The sequence below is a fragment of the Ornithodoros turicata genome, chromosome 2 (genome assembly GCF_037126465.1).
Source record: "Ornithodoros turicata isolate Travis chromosome 2, ASM3712646v1, whole genome shotgun sequence".
NCBI lineage: Eukaryota > Metazoa > Arthropoda > Arachnida > Ixodida > Argasidae > Ornithodoros > Ornithodoros turicata.
This window is the reverse complement of record NC_088202.1, coordinates 52,467,302-52,481,979: the sequence shown is the minus strand read 5'-3', so window position 1 is coordinate 52,481,979 and position 14,678 is coordinate 52,467,302. Positions and strand designations below refer to the sequence as shown.

The following is a 14,678-nucleotide window of genomic DNA, read 5'->3' as shown; positions in this document are numbered from 1 at the left end:
ATTATTACGTCAAGTTATGGCAGCACAGCAAACAGTATTCTTAAACGCGCCCGCTTGTTACGGTTAAAGTATTTCTTGTTCGGGAACATAGATCGTAAGTAATGTAAGTAACAACGTAACTGTTTGTTTACTCTCTTTTAGACCCTCCTCACGCGACACTACGTTTGCTCGGTGGATCCATAAAGTGTCCTTAGGCAATTGGCTCGCGGGCGAGCGAAGACCATGTTCTTTTTATGTGGTTCTGCTGCTGCTGCGATTGAGCCATGCCCCCCAGCGGGATTACCACTGAAGGTAATTCGCCCGTCGAGTCGTGCTAATTAGGAAGGTCTCGCTCGCTCGAAACCGCCTTCCTTGTTTTATTCACTCCTGATACTGTGGTCCCGTTACTATTCCCGTCTTTGAAGCTCCATTCGGTAACCATGGTAAGACGGAGTCTTTGTACTTGCGATTAGAAATGTAAAATGAGAACGTGCAATGGCTGAGAGTAGTGAATGAAGAGTTGCAATTTATTTCTGTTGCTGCTCAGGTCACATTACACTTTTTTCAAGCCACGGCAAGTAGAATGGTTTGGCGTCTCAGGAACATCCACACTGCTGAACTCCCAAGCAGCACAATGCACTCAAAGTACACATGGATGGCTGACAGGTGTGGTGCTTCACTACGCGGAGACGTCCACGAAGAAAGCGACCTTTGAACCCTTCACCCCTATACACTGGCACCTTCGCTACATTGTGTTGCTTGAATACGACACACGTTGAAGCCCTTGCTCAGTTTTCGATCGGATAGAACAAAACTAAGTGCTACGAAACTATACTTCGTTTTGAATCGTGAAAACTTGGAAACGTCTATAATAAACACGGGACAGTGTTGAAGGAAAGTTGCCACCAGATGGAGAAGAGCGGCCTTCACCTGGTGCGGAGGTAAACCGAAGCGGTGCGATGTACTTAGGAACCGATGGACTCATCACATTCTGCAGGGATCTGTCAACAACACTTTTTCTCACCTCCCCACGCGAAACAGAGAAGAACGGAGGACAGCATGTGCATGGGACACTTCGTGTGTTACCCTGCTGCGCATTCGGTCCACGTTCTGTCCGAGGTGCTCATTAATTTGTGCTTCACTCTCCGCAGCCAACGCCATTTCGAGAACGTGCATCTGCTGCGAACGTGCTTCGGTTGTCGCCACTCACTGCACTGCTCCAATCAACGTACATGCAGGGGGCGTGAGGACGGGGATTTGGGTGGAGACAAGTTCTTGCTCGTTAAAAACTGTTTGAAAGCGTGAGGGTGGCTTTTCAGGTCTTGGTCTGTATAGCTTATAAACGACTTCTACTCTTTGGACGGTTAAGGCTTGTGAAAACGTGAATGGCGTTAACGGAGGTAATAACCTGTGAACTTGCGGTGCAGAATGTGCATCGTGTTCGTTTCTTTCGTGTGTTTCTGCACTTGTTATGGGTAATGATGACACTGTCCCCAACGTATCAAATGTAAGGGAATTTATCTAATATTCGCTCCTATATAAGAACGTCGGAGAAGGTAATCACAAAATACGAGATAAAAATGTAATGCAAAGGCAAAACAATACGGAGTTACGAAGTCGGACGTTTTGGTACCGCTTCTTTCTCGCACCATTCTTCTTCTTTTAACTGGGTGTTTTTTGCTGGAGCTATGTGGTGACTTCGTATGTCACCTGCAGTTCCATTTCTTGTAGGAGCGTGTATAGACAGAAAAGCCTTGGACGCGCGACACTTCTGGATTAATGTCACGTGATACTTTAGGTTTTGGCTTTCAGGTTTTGAAGCCCAGGTGAGAAGCGATCTGCGATGCCGCTTTCTTTAACAAAGGCGAAGAGAGCTTTCTTCACTTTGCTTTGCAATTTAGGGCAGGGCCAGGCACCTATATAGCAGTCTACAAAAACTGAAGGGTCGCGAGCCAAGTTTGCTTACGGCAGCTTCCAGTCCTTCCCGGTAAGTGAAGATAGGTCCCAGGCGAATTCCGTGGACGTCTGCTTGTATAGACCTCTCTTGATTTCTGGGGATGACATCTGTACAAGAAATCAAGGACTCCGGTAGTTGCCGAACTGAGTTTAATAGAAACCAGAAATAGAAGTGAAGCTTGCTGATGCGAGGTCACGCAGAATGAACCTGCATACTTCTTCCTTAACACTCCCCACGCAAACAAACTGATGTACCATGAAGTTTCAGCTTCCAGTCTGTACAATAGCTGAATTGGTCTTGTTATCGTCTTCCCATTAGACAGCTTGATTTTGCAGGAGCGCACCTTCTTGTCAGGGCTGGTACGTACCCCCTTGACTCGTCCAAGAGGCCATGATATTCGCGAAGAATTTTCCTTGGAGACAAGGACGATATCTCCGACTTTCACACTGTCTGAAGGTCTAGTTGAAGATATACTGGCGGACCGCAAAACTAATATGTGCTCCTTGGTCCACTTCTTCCAAAATAGCGTGGTCATGCTCTCTCGATAAACCCAACTTCTTCGTAGACCTTCCGAAGTAGACGTGTCCTCGGTTGTTACGTTTTCCGGATGAAGAGCTGTAAGCCTTTTCCTTACAAGGAAGTGAGCAGGGGTGAGGACTTCTACATCGTTTGGGTCTTCCGAAATGTAAGTAAGTGGCCGCGAGTTGATGACCGCCTCCACTTCTGTGACAACGGTTACGAGCTCTTCGTACTCCAATGTACTTTTTCCCAAGATCTTGCGTAGGCAGGTCTTTACGCTGTGTACGAGTCTCTCCCAGAAGCCTCCCCAGCAGGCTACACGTTCGGCAATAAATTTCCAGGTGATCCGGTTGAGCGCTAGAAGCCTGGCTACGTCTGAGTCCTGAGACAAGCTGGGGAGAGTGAGGCCTCGGCTGGCACGTTTGTAGGTACGAAAGTTGTCGGAGTACATCGTTCGTGGAAGGCATCGTCTCGACCAGAACCTCTTGAATACTGTCATGAAATCTGCGGCCGACATAGATTTCGTTAATTCCAAGTGAATGGCCCCTGTGACAGCACAGGTGAAGATTAGAATATAGCACTTCATAGCCGCTCTAACACCTAATTTGTAATACAGCGGCCCTGCGTAGTCCGTTCCAGTTACTTCGAACGGTGGCGACGGAGTTATTCAATCACGTGGCAAAGGTGCCGTAACCTTAGTGCAGGCGTGAGCTATCGCTCGGCGACAAACAAGACACTGATGTAAGATCCTTTTTATGACCTGGTGACTTCTGATGATCCAGTATTCTTCTCTTATTTGTGCCAAGGTTTCTTGTACACATCCATGAAAGTCTTATGTGGCCGCTCTTCACCAAAAGCGCTGTAAATGAATGATCCGGAGGGAGCACGATGGGGTGCTTCAGAGATTCTGCGAATCCCCCATACTGTAGGCGGTCTTTCATACGTAAGATACCTCCTTCGTCGTGAAATATCGATGCGCACTGAAGCAACCTATGTGCAGCAGGTTGGTGTCCAAAAGACTGCTGCTGTGCCAACGCAATCCAGTAGGTTTTCGCTGCTTCTATTTCATGAGATGTGAGCTCCCCGTTCCGCTTTGTTTGAGATCTCATGCAGTTATGGAAAAACCTCTGCACCCATGATGTGACCCGTAATACCCTGTGCAATGACCTGAAGCGATCGACTTCGAAAAGTGGGTCCCTGGCTGCAGTGTGCAGGAGACATACCGTGCGACGCTTTGCTTCATGCTGTACTTCAGGTGAACCTTCTGTAAACATAAGCCACGCAGGAGGCCACGCTTCTTTATCATACAACCACGCTAGACCGTGCTACCGGTGACTATCTTCCAGAGACGAAGGCAGGAGGTTCCCCTACTAAGGATGTCTGCGGGGTTGTCACGCCCTGGACAGCGTCTCCATTGAGCTGGTGACGTCTCTGGCCGTATTTCCGTGACAGTTTGCCACAAACGGTTTCCAGGCCGTTAGAAAGCCGCAGATCCAATGCAACGTGATTTCCGAGTCGGTCCACAGAGTTGCCCTCGACTCGGGGAGGGAGAGGGCACCCACTACGAGTTTTAAGAGGCGAGAAGCTATATGTGCACCCATAGTCCACCCACGTTGTGCATCGAAGCTGAGTCGAAATATCTTTGCGAACAAAGCTGCGTTGACTTCCTCCGTCCAACAATACTCGTACTAACTGTCGGTGTCCGTCCAGGCGTTCAATCCATAACTATCGTCGTTTCTAGTAAGATATTGGAACTGCCCTGACGTTGAAGACGTTAGGAGCGGCAGAGGACACAGTTGCAGTTATGTCCTGAGTAACCACATGTACAGTCGGATATGATGATGCTCCTGAACAAAGCTGCGTAAGGTGTCTCCTGTCGCACTCACTGCATCGAAGTCGATAGCGCACTCGGCAGTCCTTGGATAGATGCGATCGCCTGCCGCAGAAGAAGCGATGCCCTTCGCGGCGCAAGATGGCTTTCTTCTCTTCAGAGCTAAAGGGTGCTGTACAGGCTTCCAACGAATACTCTTGATTTGCACCGTATGCAGATAATAGACGTAGCGCTTGTTGTTAAACACGCAGCAGAAGGGCAAAGTGAGGCGGTCCTTCGACGGTTGATATTGTCACTTTGCAAAGCGCTGGCCGTAGCTCTTCGAACGCGCTCACAACATTCGACCTCCTTTTCTAAGAAGTCCAACAGATGTGGCAAATCATCGGTCGTAGAAGTGGCTGCCAAGTCTGCTGTAGAGCCCGTTCTTTTCATCCGGTAATACTCAAGGTCTAGTGCTGACGGAATTTTCCTAATGACTGCCCTGTGAACGGCAATCGCGTACTGGCTCCGTTGTATGTCCAAAGGTTTCGAGTCCTAACTGTCACGGCTTCATGCAGCAACCGTAGGCCTGGGACGTCGTCTATGGACCGCACTGGTGCAAGGTCAAATGTTAAATCTAAATGTTCATTGACGATTGATTCACTTTTGCCGAATCTGGTCTTGAGAATATCAACGGCGGCTTCATAGTTTTCGTCCCTAACAGTCAATCCGTCCAGAGTGCGGGCCGCTGGTCCAGCCACGAGAGACATCAAGTATTTCATCTTGTTGACCTTCAATAGTCTTTGGTTATCATCAATACTTGCACGGAATCGGTCCCAAAATCCCTGCCAACGTGAGAGCTCACCACTGAAGGAGTCGATCTCTTCAGTAGAGCGATCCCATCAGGCTCGTTGGCAGAAGGGGGACGACGCGTAGGCAAGAGTGGCTGAAGATTACCAGCTTCACTTGTCATCTGTCTCCAGGAATGTTGTGAGGCGTCCAGCAGAGAACGGACTTGAACGACGGAGCTTGTGATGGACTCTAATTAACTGTCGCACGTTTCGCCTTCATTCTCCAGGGACTGCTCATCTGCTGTAGAGTTGACGCCTTGGTTTCTAGAAATTGCAACTTTGCCTTTAGCTGATCGATAGTTGGAGGTGATAGTGCCAAGAGCGATTTGAGCTCGTTGATCATTCGCGTAACTGTTGAACGGGTGGTAGTCCGTATTCATTCAGTCAGTCCGTATCAAGCGCTCCAGGTTTTTCATGCGGACGTCGTTCCGCAAGCCTTGCCGTTAGGTCTTGACCAAAAGGAACCGGGGCTCCCGGGTTCCGGCAGCAAAATGTACAAGAAATCAAGGACTCCGGTAGTTGCCAAACTGAGTTTAATGGAAACCAGAAATAGAAGTGAAGCTCGCTGATGCGAGGTCACGCCAAATGAACCTGTATACTTCTTCCTTAACAACATCATTTAGTTTTGGACGAATGAAGGTTGGGTAGTCAGACAATCTGAGGTTCCTTTTCCACTGGTGTATCCGATGGCTGTGCTGTTCGCCTTCGGAGATATGATCTCGCGTGGGCGTCTGTGCAATGAATTGCTCTGAGGGTTCTCTTGGCGAGCGCTAAACTGGCTGTTTCATCTGCAGCCTCGTTCCTTTGGATTCCACAGTGAGAAGGAACCCACTGAAAGGCTACACTGGTCCTGCTTGGTTGACGTCGGTGACAGTGGTAAGGATTTTGTATACGGATGTGTCACTCTCTCGACTGATCATGTGGGGAGAGGACACCGAATCGCTGCAGATGATCCATTCTTTGGCTGTAGATTATCGATACGGCACAGGGCTTTGAAGATCCCGTGCAATTTGGTCGCAGTCGATGATGTGCCACGGGAGAGCCGGTATCCTTTCCTGGCTTCTTCAACAGCAGAAGCACTTTAGATTTTCCCGCAGAGGAGAAACCATCAGTGTAGATCATTGCCTTGGCTGAAAACTTTACTTCCGGATGTGTCAGGGCAAAGGTTCGGAGCACTAATGGGTATGTCGGTCTACTTATTGATTCCTGAAATGGCCACGTGTACTTTAGGTTTTTTCTATACCCAAGGAGGTCGGTCTTTCTTCATGGTGTGTATCTTTTTCTTTGGGAGGATTGTCTGCAGTTGCTTTAAGGCCCGTCCTGCAGTGCTCTTGCATTTGCTTGCAGTGCTTTATAATTGCATCAGAGTGCCGTGTGATGAGCCACAACCAGATATGTATTTTCAGCTCTTGGCTCTCAAGTACGAACATTGCGTTTAGCACACCGAAAGCGCTTAAAAAAGCTGCGCCATAAACGAGGCTTTCAAATCCAAGCTCAGTAATGTTATGTCAGCCACTTTGAAAAAATACCGCGATTGGTTTGTCGTATTTTCGCAGCCGCTCCCATGAGCCGGTCAGATCTGCTAACACTTCATGTCATTGCAGAAGACGGAGCTTTGCGGACCTGCTTTTAGGGAGCGCCTCGCTCGGTTCTCTTGCTAGCAACAAAGTGTTCGTACTCCCATGGCTTGTTGGTCATGCCAAGTCAGGTTAGTCTAGGTTAGGTTGGTGCATGAAAGTCACGGAGTGGCAAGGCAATGATACTCGCGTCTCGTGATGCTCAGAGAGGAGGTGGGAGGAAGTGCGTGGCAACAAATGTTGACTCATGCGCAAGAGAACCGAACGAGTCCCTCTCGAAACACAGATGCTTTGTGGTGCCCTACGCGTCGAACAAGCCCATGTTTCCCATGCTACTCTTTATGCTTTATTTAAGCTGGCGACAGTAACCGTTTCTTTTTTCCTTTTTTTTTTGTCGCCACTAATGCCGATACTGTAAGTCATTCTGGCTTTAGAGACTCTTCACATTTCCCTCCACCGAACACTTATATAATCGGAACTTTCGTTATACTTCAGGAAGCCCGTGACCATTAATGGTACTGTAAAACAGTTGAGGCACAATCCAATCAAGTAAGTTTATTCAATCCCTTGAGATCTTAGAACTCTACCGTCACAATCTCTCCGTCTCAATCACACTCATCATGATCAAATTTGAAAGATGTGGGCAACACTGTGCCACAACAGCTTTATTTTAATGGTGATGATTGGGGATATCCACAGCCGGGGGCGATAGTCTACACCCCATTACTGGGGATAATGTGGTGAGTCGCCTCACAGTGACGTCCGAAGCCATACGCTGCCCAATGTCTAGAAGTAGGGGAAGGTGGAGCAAGATGAGACAGAAATTTGTAATTAAATATGAAATTTTTAGTTTTCGTGTCTTTCAAAAAACTAGACATTGGCACATTCTCAGGGGTGTAGAGCTTCTAACCTGTATATGCAGAACGGACGTCTCCGGTCTAAAATAGGCACAGAACAAGAAATTCAAAAATGCAGATTGTCTCGTCTTGCCCCAACCCTCGGGGCAAGACAAGACATCGCGTGGGGCAAGATGAGACGCGCCGTTGTAAACAACTACAAATTAGTTTTTGCAATCCAAGCAGTCAAAGTAAAGCCCGTGGGCCCCTACACAAGCCCCTTGAGCCCACCGCCTATATGATGTGCAATAGAACAACACAGAACCTGGTACTATACAGGATGTCCACGCTAAGTGTGAACAGATTTTTTAAATATATACATAACACTTTTTGCAAGATGAAATCAATTGCAATATAGAATATGCTAAAGGGCACTCCCTAGCAGGGCATTAGCAAAGTCCAAAGGCAATGTCTTAATTAACTTTTTAATTATAAAAGCTACAAAGTCGTCCAAATGAGAACATCTGTTCCTTTCGGTCACATGATATCGTAGCCGTTTTCAGAACAAAAATCCGTTTGATAGATCGCCCGCCAAAAATTCGTGAAGGAACGCCATTTTTTTCTTTATTTTGTTCATTGCGCTTCTTAGAAGACGCGTATTTCCTTCATCCCCAACGGGAGAGCGAGAAAGAGCACACTAGCGCCTCTCGCGTCCTGGAAAAAGATTAAAAGGAAACAGAAAATGCAACCCAAGATAAGGCCAGTTCCGATAGAGTCACCCGATACATTTGTTTTTGTTTTGTTTCCGCAAGTTAAAGCTCATCTTCGACGCATGAGGCGGCACTGTGCTCCTTCCCCCTCTCCTGTTGGGGATGAAGGAAATACGCGTCTTCTAAGAAGCGCAATGAACAAAATAAAGAAAAAAATGGCGTTCCTTCACGAATTTTTTGCGGGCGATCTATCGAACGGATTTTTGTTCTGAAAACGGCTACAATATCAGGTGACCGAAAGGAACAGATGTTCTCACTAGGACAACTTTGTAGCTTTTATAATTAAAAAGTTAATTAATGAAAGTTAATTAAGACATTGCCTTTGGACTTTGCTAATGCCCTGCTAGGGAGTGCCCTTCAGCATGTTATATTGCAATTGATTTCATCTTGGAAAAAGTGTTATACATATTTTTAAAAAATCTGTTCACACTTAGCGTGGACACCCTGTATATTTTTCTCAACCGTCAAGGCAGCGCCAGTCGGATGGGTCTCTGGTCGCTCGCTTTTGCGTGCACTTCTGCTTTGCTTGAAGTATCCCAGGAAACAGGAAAATTTGCTGGAAAATCCTAGGCAATATGCAAAAAAAGGAAATCTCTGAGGAATAAGCATAGAGCCACCTAATAGTTGACTTATCACTTTCTAAATTACATTACATTTAAATTGTATTAAATTTCAACTATATTAAATTGCCGCGTCTTTCCCTGTGCATACCATCGAATGCATTAATTTTTCTGTTAAACACGGGATAACCAAGACAGACCATATTTTGCGTATATCTAGATGAATGAATACAGAAACAAGATATGGACTTAGACTGACAGAATAAGCCTGCAACACGCTGCTGCACAGATGACAAGAAAAATTGCTACAGAAGATCGTGCCTTTTTTTGCGAGTCTTTACATTCAGACGGAAGGCAACATTCAGTAGCTGCTCTTTTTTTTTTCTTCAACGCAAACGCCAATCCGGACATTTCTATCCAGTAATGAAGCGGACATGCAGAGCCACCTATGAGTAAAGTTCCAAGCGCATGGAGCAACGCGTCCCTGAGACAGGCGGCGTCGAGCAAAAAATGTCGCATCTTGCCCCGTGTCTCATTTTGCCCCAACTTACCCTACTTCTAGGGCAGAGCGTTCTTGGGCGGGATTTGGTCATGGGCAAAGCAACTCCGTGCAGAAGTAGACACCAACTTTGCATTGTCCACCAACTATAGCGGCAAGACTACATTGCATGAGCATAATAACACTAAGTCTAACGTAGCGACGTCTACGACGTGCCGCGTCGTAGGCGTCGACAATAATCAAACAAAAAGAAAAGAAAAATGCTGGATACGTAAGCGCCAGTACTGGCCGCTGAAGTGAGGTGATGATGATGATGATTATTATTCGGGTTTTTATGGCGCACGGACAACTAGGGTCATAGTGCGCCAAAGTGTGTGTCAAAGCAGGCGTCGCCTCGATTCTCAAAATTGCGATAAATCGCAATTTTGAGAATACACTTTGTGCGCCATGTTGGGAGGTATTTATGGGCCACACATTTTTTTCCGTGGGCACCAAACATGCAAGCTTCTTGCTTGTTGCTTTACCCTACCTTTAAGGAACACATGGATATCCGGTACGCACGTTCTGGCAAGAACAACCGCATACCCGCCATACACTTATAGAAATTGCAGTGGTAGCAGCCTACAACACAACATTACTATTTCAGCAGCCGATGTAGCCGGCAACTTTCATTCGCCTACCGCTGTTTGTAGCCTGCTCCGCTCACCGAAGATTCCACCTAACCATTCGCTGTTTCATTATTCAGTCCCCGAGTGTTTCCGTAGGGCGAAAGCTACGCAGACGTCGTGAAGGTTTACGTATTCCAGAGAAAGGAAGGTTGTTTGCCTGCATATGAAAGATGCTGATTACAGTCCCGTTTCGGAGCAGAGAGAGGGAGAAAGCGAACTTTGCTGCGAACGAGTACATACAAGGGAGTTCTCTCTTTTTCGCTTCAATGCTATGTTTTCGGAAGAAATTTAATTTTTCTGTGCGTTGGTACCTGCCTTGTTTGTTTGCCAGTGTACATCAACGCGCCTTTCTAAGTGCACTAGTATCAAAGTTAAGGCCATCTGGACTTGGTTCTCCAACGCGATTATCTCGAATACCTCGGAAGTCACGGAACTGAAATGAGAAATACTGTTATGTTCGTGTCCACGTTGGGTACTGCTGGTCTGCATTATGATCATTATGGCGACTGGGCAGACGAGATGCGCAACGTGCCGAGTGGTCTTCTTTTGTTTCGTGCGGCCTTAGCCGGCGGCCTTAACCAGTTACTTGAATTCTGGCGTGCGACATGCTCACGAATTCCCGTATAGCTCGGAATAAGTAATATGTTGCTTCTTTCGTGCGACGGTACCGTGTACATTTCACTGGCTACCACGACGAGATTTCGACTGTCCTGCAATGGACAAAATAAGTTAACGTGTACCAAGGGTAAAACTTCCGCTATTAGTCATCTTGTTCTGCTGAAGCCAGAAAAACAGTTATCATGACACCGATGTTGCACTATGAAAAAAAAAAAAAAAGAAAACTGGATGACAGACTCGCTTGTAGTAAGGAAACAAGAAACGACCGTGTCCTGTTTCTCCGATGTTTCGTTGCCTGAGCTGCTACTAGGCATTTGTCGCTCTGTTCCCTTTCCATTTGGGGGTGCAAGAGGATTTTCATGAAAACTGCAGGCAACCAAATAACTCGCACGTGCGGGATTATTGAGGCTAGTAGATTAGACGGTGATTGAAGGTAGTAGTAGGGGAAGTAGGGGAAGGATAAGGGTTTCAAAAAATCACGATTTTCTTTTGAAACAAAAAATCGAATTTATTTAAACCAGTCTCACGTATTGGACCCTCTGCCTCATAACAACAATGTACGACAATCCATGAATAAATACGCAGTTAGCACGATGAAAGATCTGACAGCGAAATACAGTGGGACGAGGGCAGCGCAAAGACAGCGAGCAGGAGAAAGACAAGGATGACGCGATTGTCCGTTCTGACTTCGCGTTCGTTGGTAGCTCACCCTGTTCGTTGGTAGGACACCCTTCAGACGCTTTCGACACACACATATATCATACATATCGGCATATATCGGCATATGTCGGCACAGTTCCCTTAGAAGTCGGTCCAGGACGCACAATCCCTAAGGCGTCAGTCGTGACGTTGCCCACCTCTGTGCGGCCGACAACGGCGAGCCCTTTCACCATCACCCCCACCACCACCACCTTCAAGAGTTACATGTTTTGCGATGAAGTCCATCGAGACGTTACTACACTTAGCTGGTGCAAGTCTGCTGGATCGTTCTTGCGACCAGACGAGTAAGGTGCCACGTTGCAGCTACAGACAGGGCTGTTGCGTCTTCTGCGGGTACCGAAAGGGCATTTTCGTCGCTCGGGTTCGTCCAATCAAAGTTGCGGAACCGACTAGGAACTGAGAAGGTCGCGAAACTAGTCTTTCGCATGGAATGCATGAACAAGCGGCAGTCATTTTCGTTAGCGCATGTTCTTACGTGTCCAGTCACGCGTATTTGCACATTGTAAATGCATGACGACTGTATGTTTCACTGGCCTGAACGGAGCAAGCTGTACCAGAGTAGCAATAAATCTCAGGAAGAGTGTTCTTGAATTGATTGGTTGTTCTAATAAACTGCATGTCACACCGCGCCACGCCTTCATCCCCATTCTAATTTTCCAACAGGTATCATTTTCAAGCTGAACATAAAAGAGGGGAAGTGATTTAAATCATAAAAAAATAGTGGCGATCTTGATCGTGATTAGCATCGCTGATTTATCGTGCAACGCCGCGTAGGATAAGGAGGGTTTTTATTAATTTACGTACAATAATTTCGTAGCATAGTTACAGTTTGGATTGACTAGGTAGCCCTGCAATGTCACCTCGGCGCAAAGCACATTACAAGTAGCACTTCCTGACAGGTGTGCTGTACTTGGTAGAGGTGCGTTCTACCTGTGTATGTTGAGCTACAATAAGTTTGTCGAATAACATGTGTATTGTTGTTCCGCTCTGTACGTAACATTCCTGGGATAGAATCGTCGATTGAGTTATTGGATGCCGCAGTCGTCGTAATACATCTGTTTCCAACATGTCCTGTTCCCACAGTACAACTCAGAAAGGCTGGTACTTCTAAGGACGTGCCTACATTTTGTTTCGTCCGACAGTAAAGCGCGCAGACAATTTGGTATAATTCTTATACACTGTACTATAAATGGAACATACGAGCCTACTTTTCACATAATCCGGAATCGGAATTTTTGGAATGTGAGACCGAAACCTGTGCTCTGTCAATGTGAAATCAAAACACTGTATATATTTTTATTTGCAGAAATCCTACACCGGCAGCACAACAACTTAAAAGCAAGGCTAAAATTGACGTTTCGAGACCCATACGGGTCCGCCGGTGTGGGATACCTGCAAGTAAAATGCTTATTCCCAAAACACGGATTATGATAGAACCAATACATACATTATCTGTGGTGGGAAGTGCATATATGAGCGCCTGTCGTATGAGTGTGAGTTAGTGTCGTCATGATGTTTAATATGATAAATCTTAACCAATTTACTTTGAGAAAGTGGCACAAAACGCAGGAAACGTTTTTTTTTTAGTATGCATATTATTTTGCATTTTACGGACGAGTGGCAACATAAGGGAATCGTGGTGGCAGCTATCGAGGAGTCACGACCTCTATACGGGTCCGCAGAACGAAGGCCAACCGCTGACATTCGCGGAAACTTACCATAATAATAAGAATAATAATTTATGTTCGTTGACAGATCGCTGCCCTGTTTTGCAGAAGTACGGCACATCAAGGAGAAGACTGGCTCTACTGTTAATGTAATGCGGTGCATCAGCGGCACCCGGTGGGCAGCGTCGTCCAAAGCTATGCTGACTCTACGTTGCTCCCTGATTCGCCGACTATTGGCGTGTCATGTCCCGGTTTTACATGGCTTGTGTAGAACTACAGAGTCTGTCCTCGAGAGTGTACTGGCCAAAAGCGTCAAAGTATGCTTAGGTGTCCACGCATCCACATCAAACAAGCTGGCAATTGTTGAGGTCAGAGAACCACCGCTGGCAGCCCTTCGGATGCAAGAGTCCCTTCGGCATTTCGCCCGTTGGTCTACGCGGCATAATCACCACTACCTAGTTCAGGCCATGCATCAGAGGTCGTGCTCGTCTTACTCACAAGCTCTCCAACCATATCGTGGTACTATACCCCGGCATAGACCGCTCAAGGCTCCGTTTCCTGTCTGGATTATGGCAATCCCGAGGGTGACGCTGACAGTTCCGAATCTCTCTGAAGAAATATGTGCATATCTGTGTCCAGCGGCAGCTGACTGCCGACTTAATACATAACATCCATGGCCGAGTGGTAGTATACACAGATGGCTCCACTACAACGACTGGATCGACGAGTGCGTTCATCATACCTGCCTGTGGTGTTGAAAGTGGAGTGCGTTTGTCCCATGAGACATCGTCGACAGCAGCTCAACTGTACGCTCTGCTCATGGCTATGGAATATATAGCGTCGGCTCATTCACGGACCAAGTGGGTTATTATCTCGGATTCCCAGGCTGCTCTGCAGTCCTTTGTTTCTGCAGGAACTACCAGTGCTGTCAACCCTGTAGTTGCTGATGTTGTAAAACTACACGCAGAGGCGGTGGCTGCTGGACACGACATGTTATTTCAGTGGATTCCAGGACACTGCGGCATACCTGGGCATGATGCGGCTGATGCTGCGGCACGCAGAGCACATCAGAAGCGTGCGTCACGACTCATCTATTTCACCAAGTGCGACGCTAGGGCCATGTTGACTGCTTTGTGTCGCCAACCGGCTGAGGCACAGTGGCTCTCTGGTGGGGCTCGCGCCTCGCTGCTACACCGCGTTGACCCGGAGCATGCCTCTACTTTCCCGACATCGTTCCCTAGGCCGTTTGAGTCACTTTACCACCGGCTGCGCCTCAACGTGCCCTACGGCCGACGGCTTCACAAGCTTGGAAAGGCGGATTCACCCAACTGTGGCACCTGCGGGACTGTTGAGGACACTGATCATATCTTATTATCCTGTCCACGGTATCAGCAGCACAGACAATCCCTACAAGCTTCCTTAACCTTGTTGGATGACAGACCATTTGATGTCGTTAAGGTTGTGGGCCCTTGGACACCCGACCATCACATTCACGCCATGCAGGCGTTTGTGTGATTTTGCGCAGACTCAAAGTTGGTGGACACACTGCGACTGACAGTGTGTGTGGACAGCGTGTGTGGACAGTGTGTGTGAGTGACTGACTGAGTGTCTTTGTCACTCATTGGTTTTATTGTAGATATCCATTTG

At 47.1% G+C, this 14,678-nt stretch overlaps 1 pseudogene; it reads right to left on the bottom strand.

Annotated features, from left to right (window-relative positions):
• LOC135384642 (nephrin-like) overlaps positions 1-14,678 on the bottom strand; it is a 602,775-nt pseudogene that overhangs the window by 468,518 nt on the left and 119,579 nt on the right.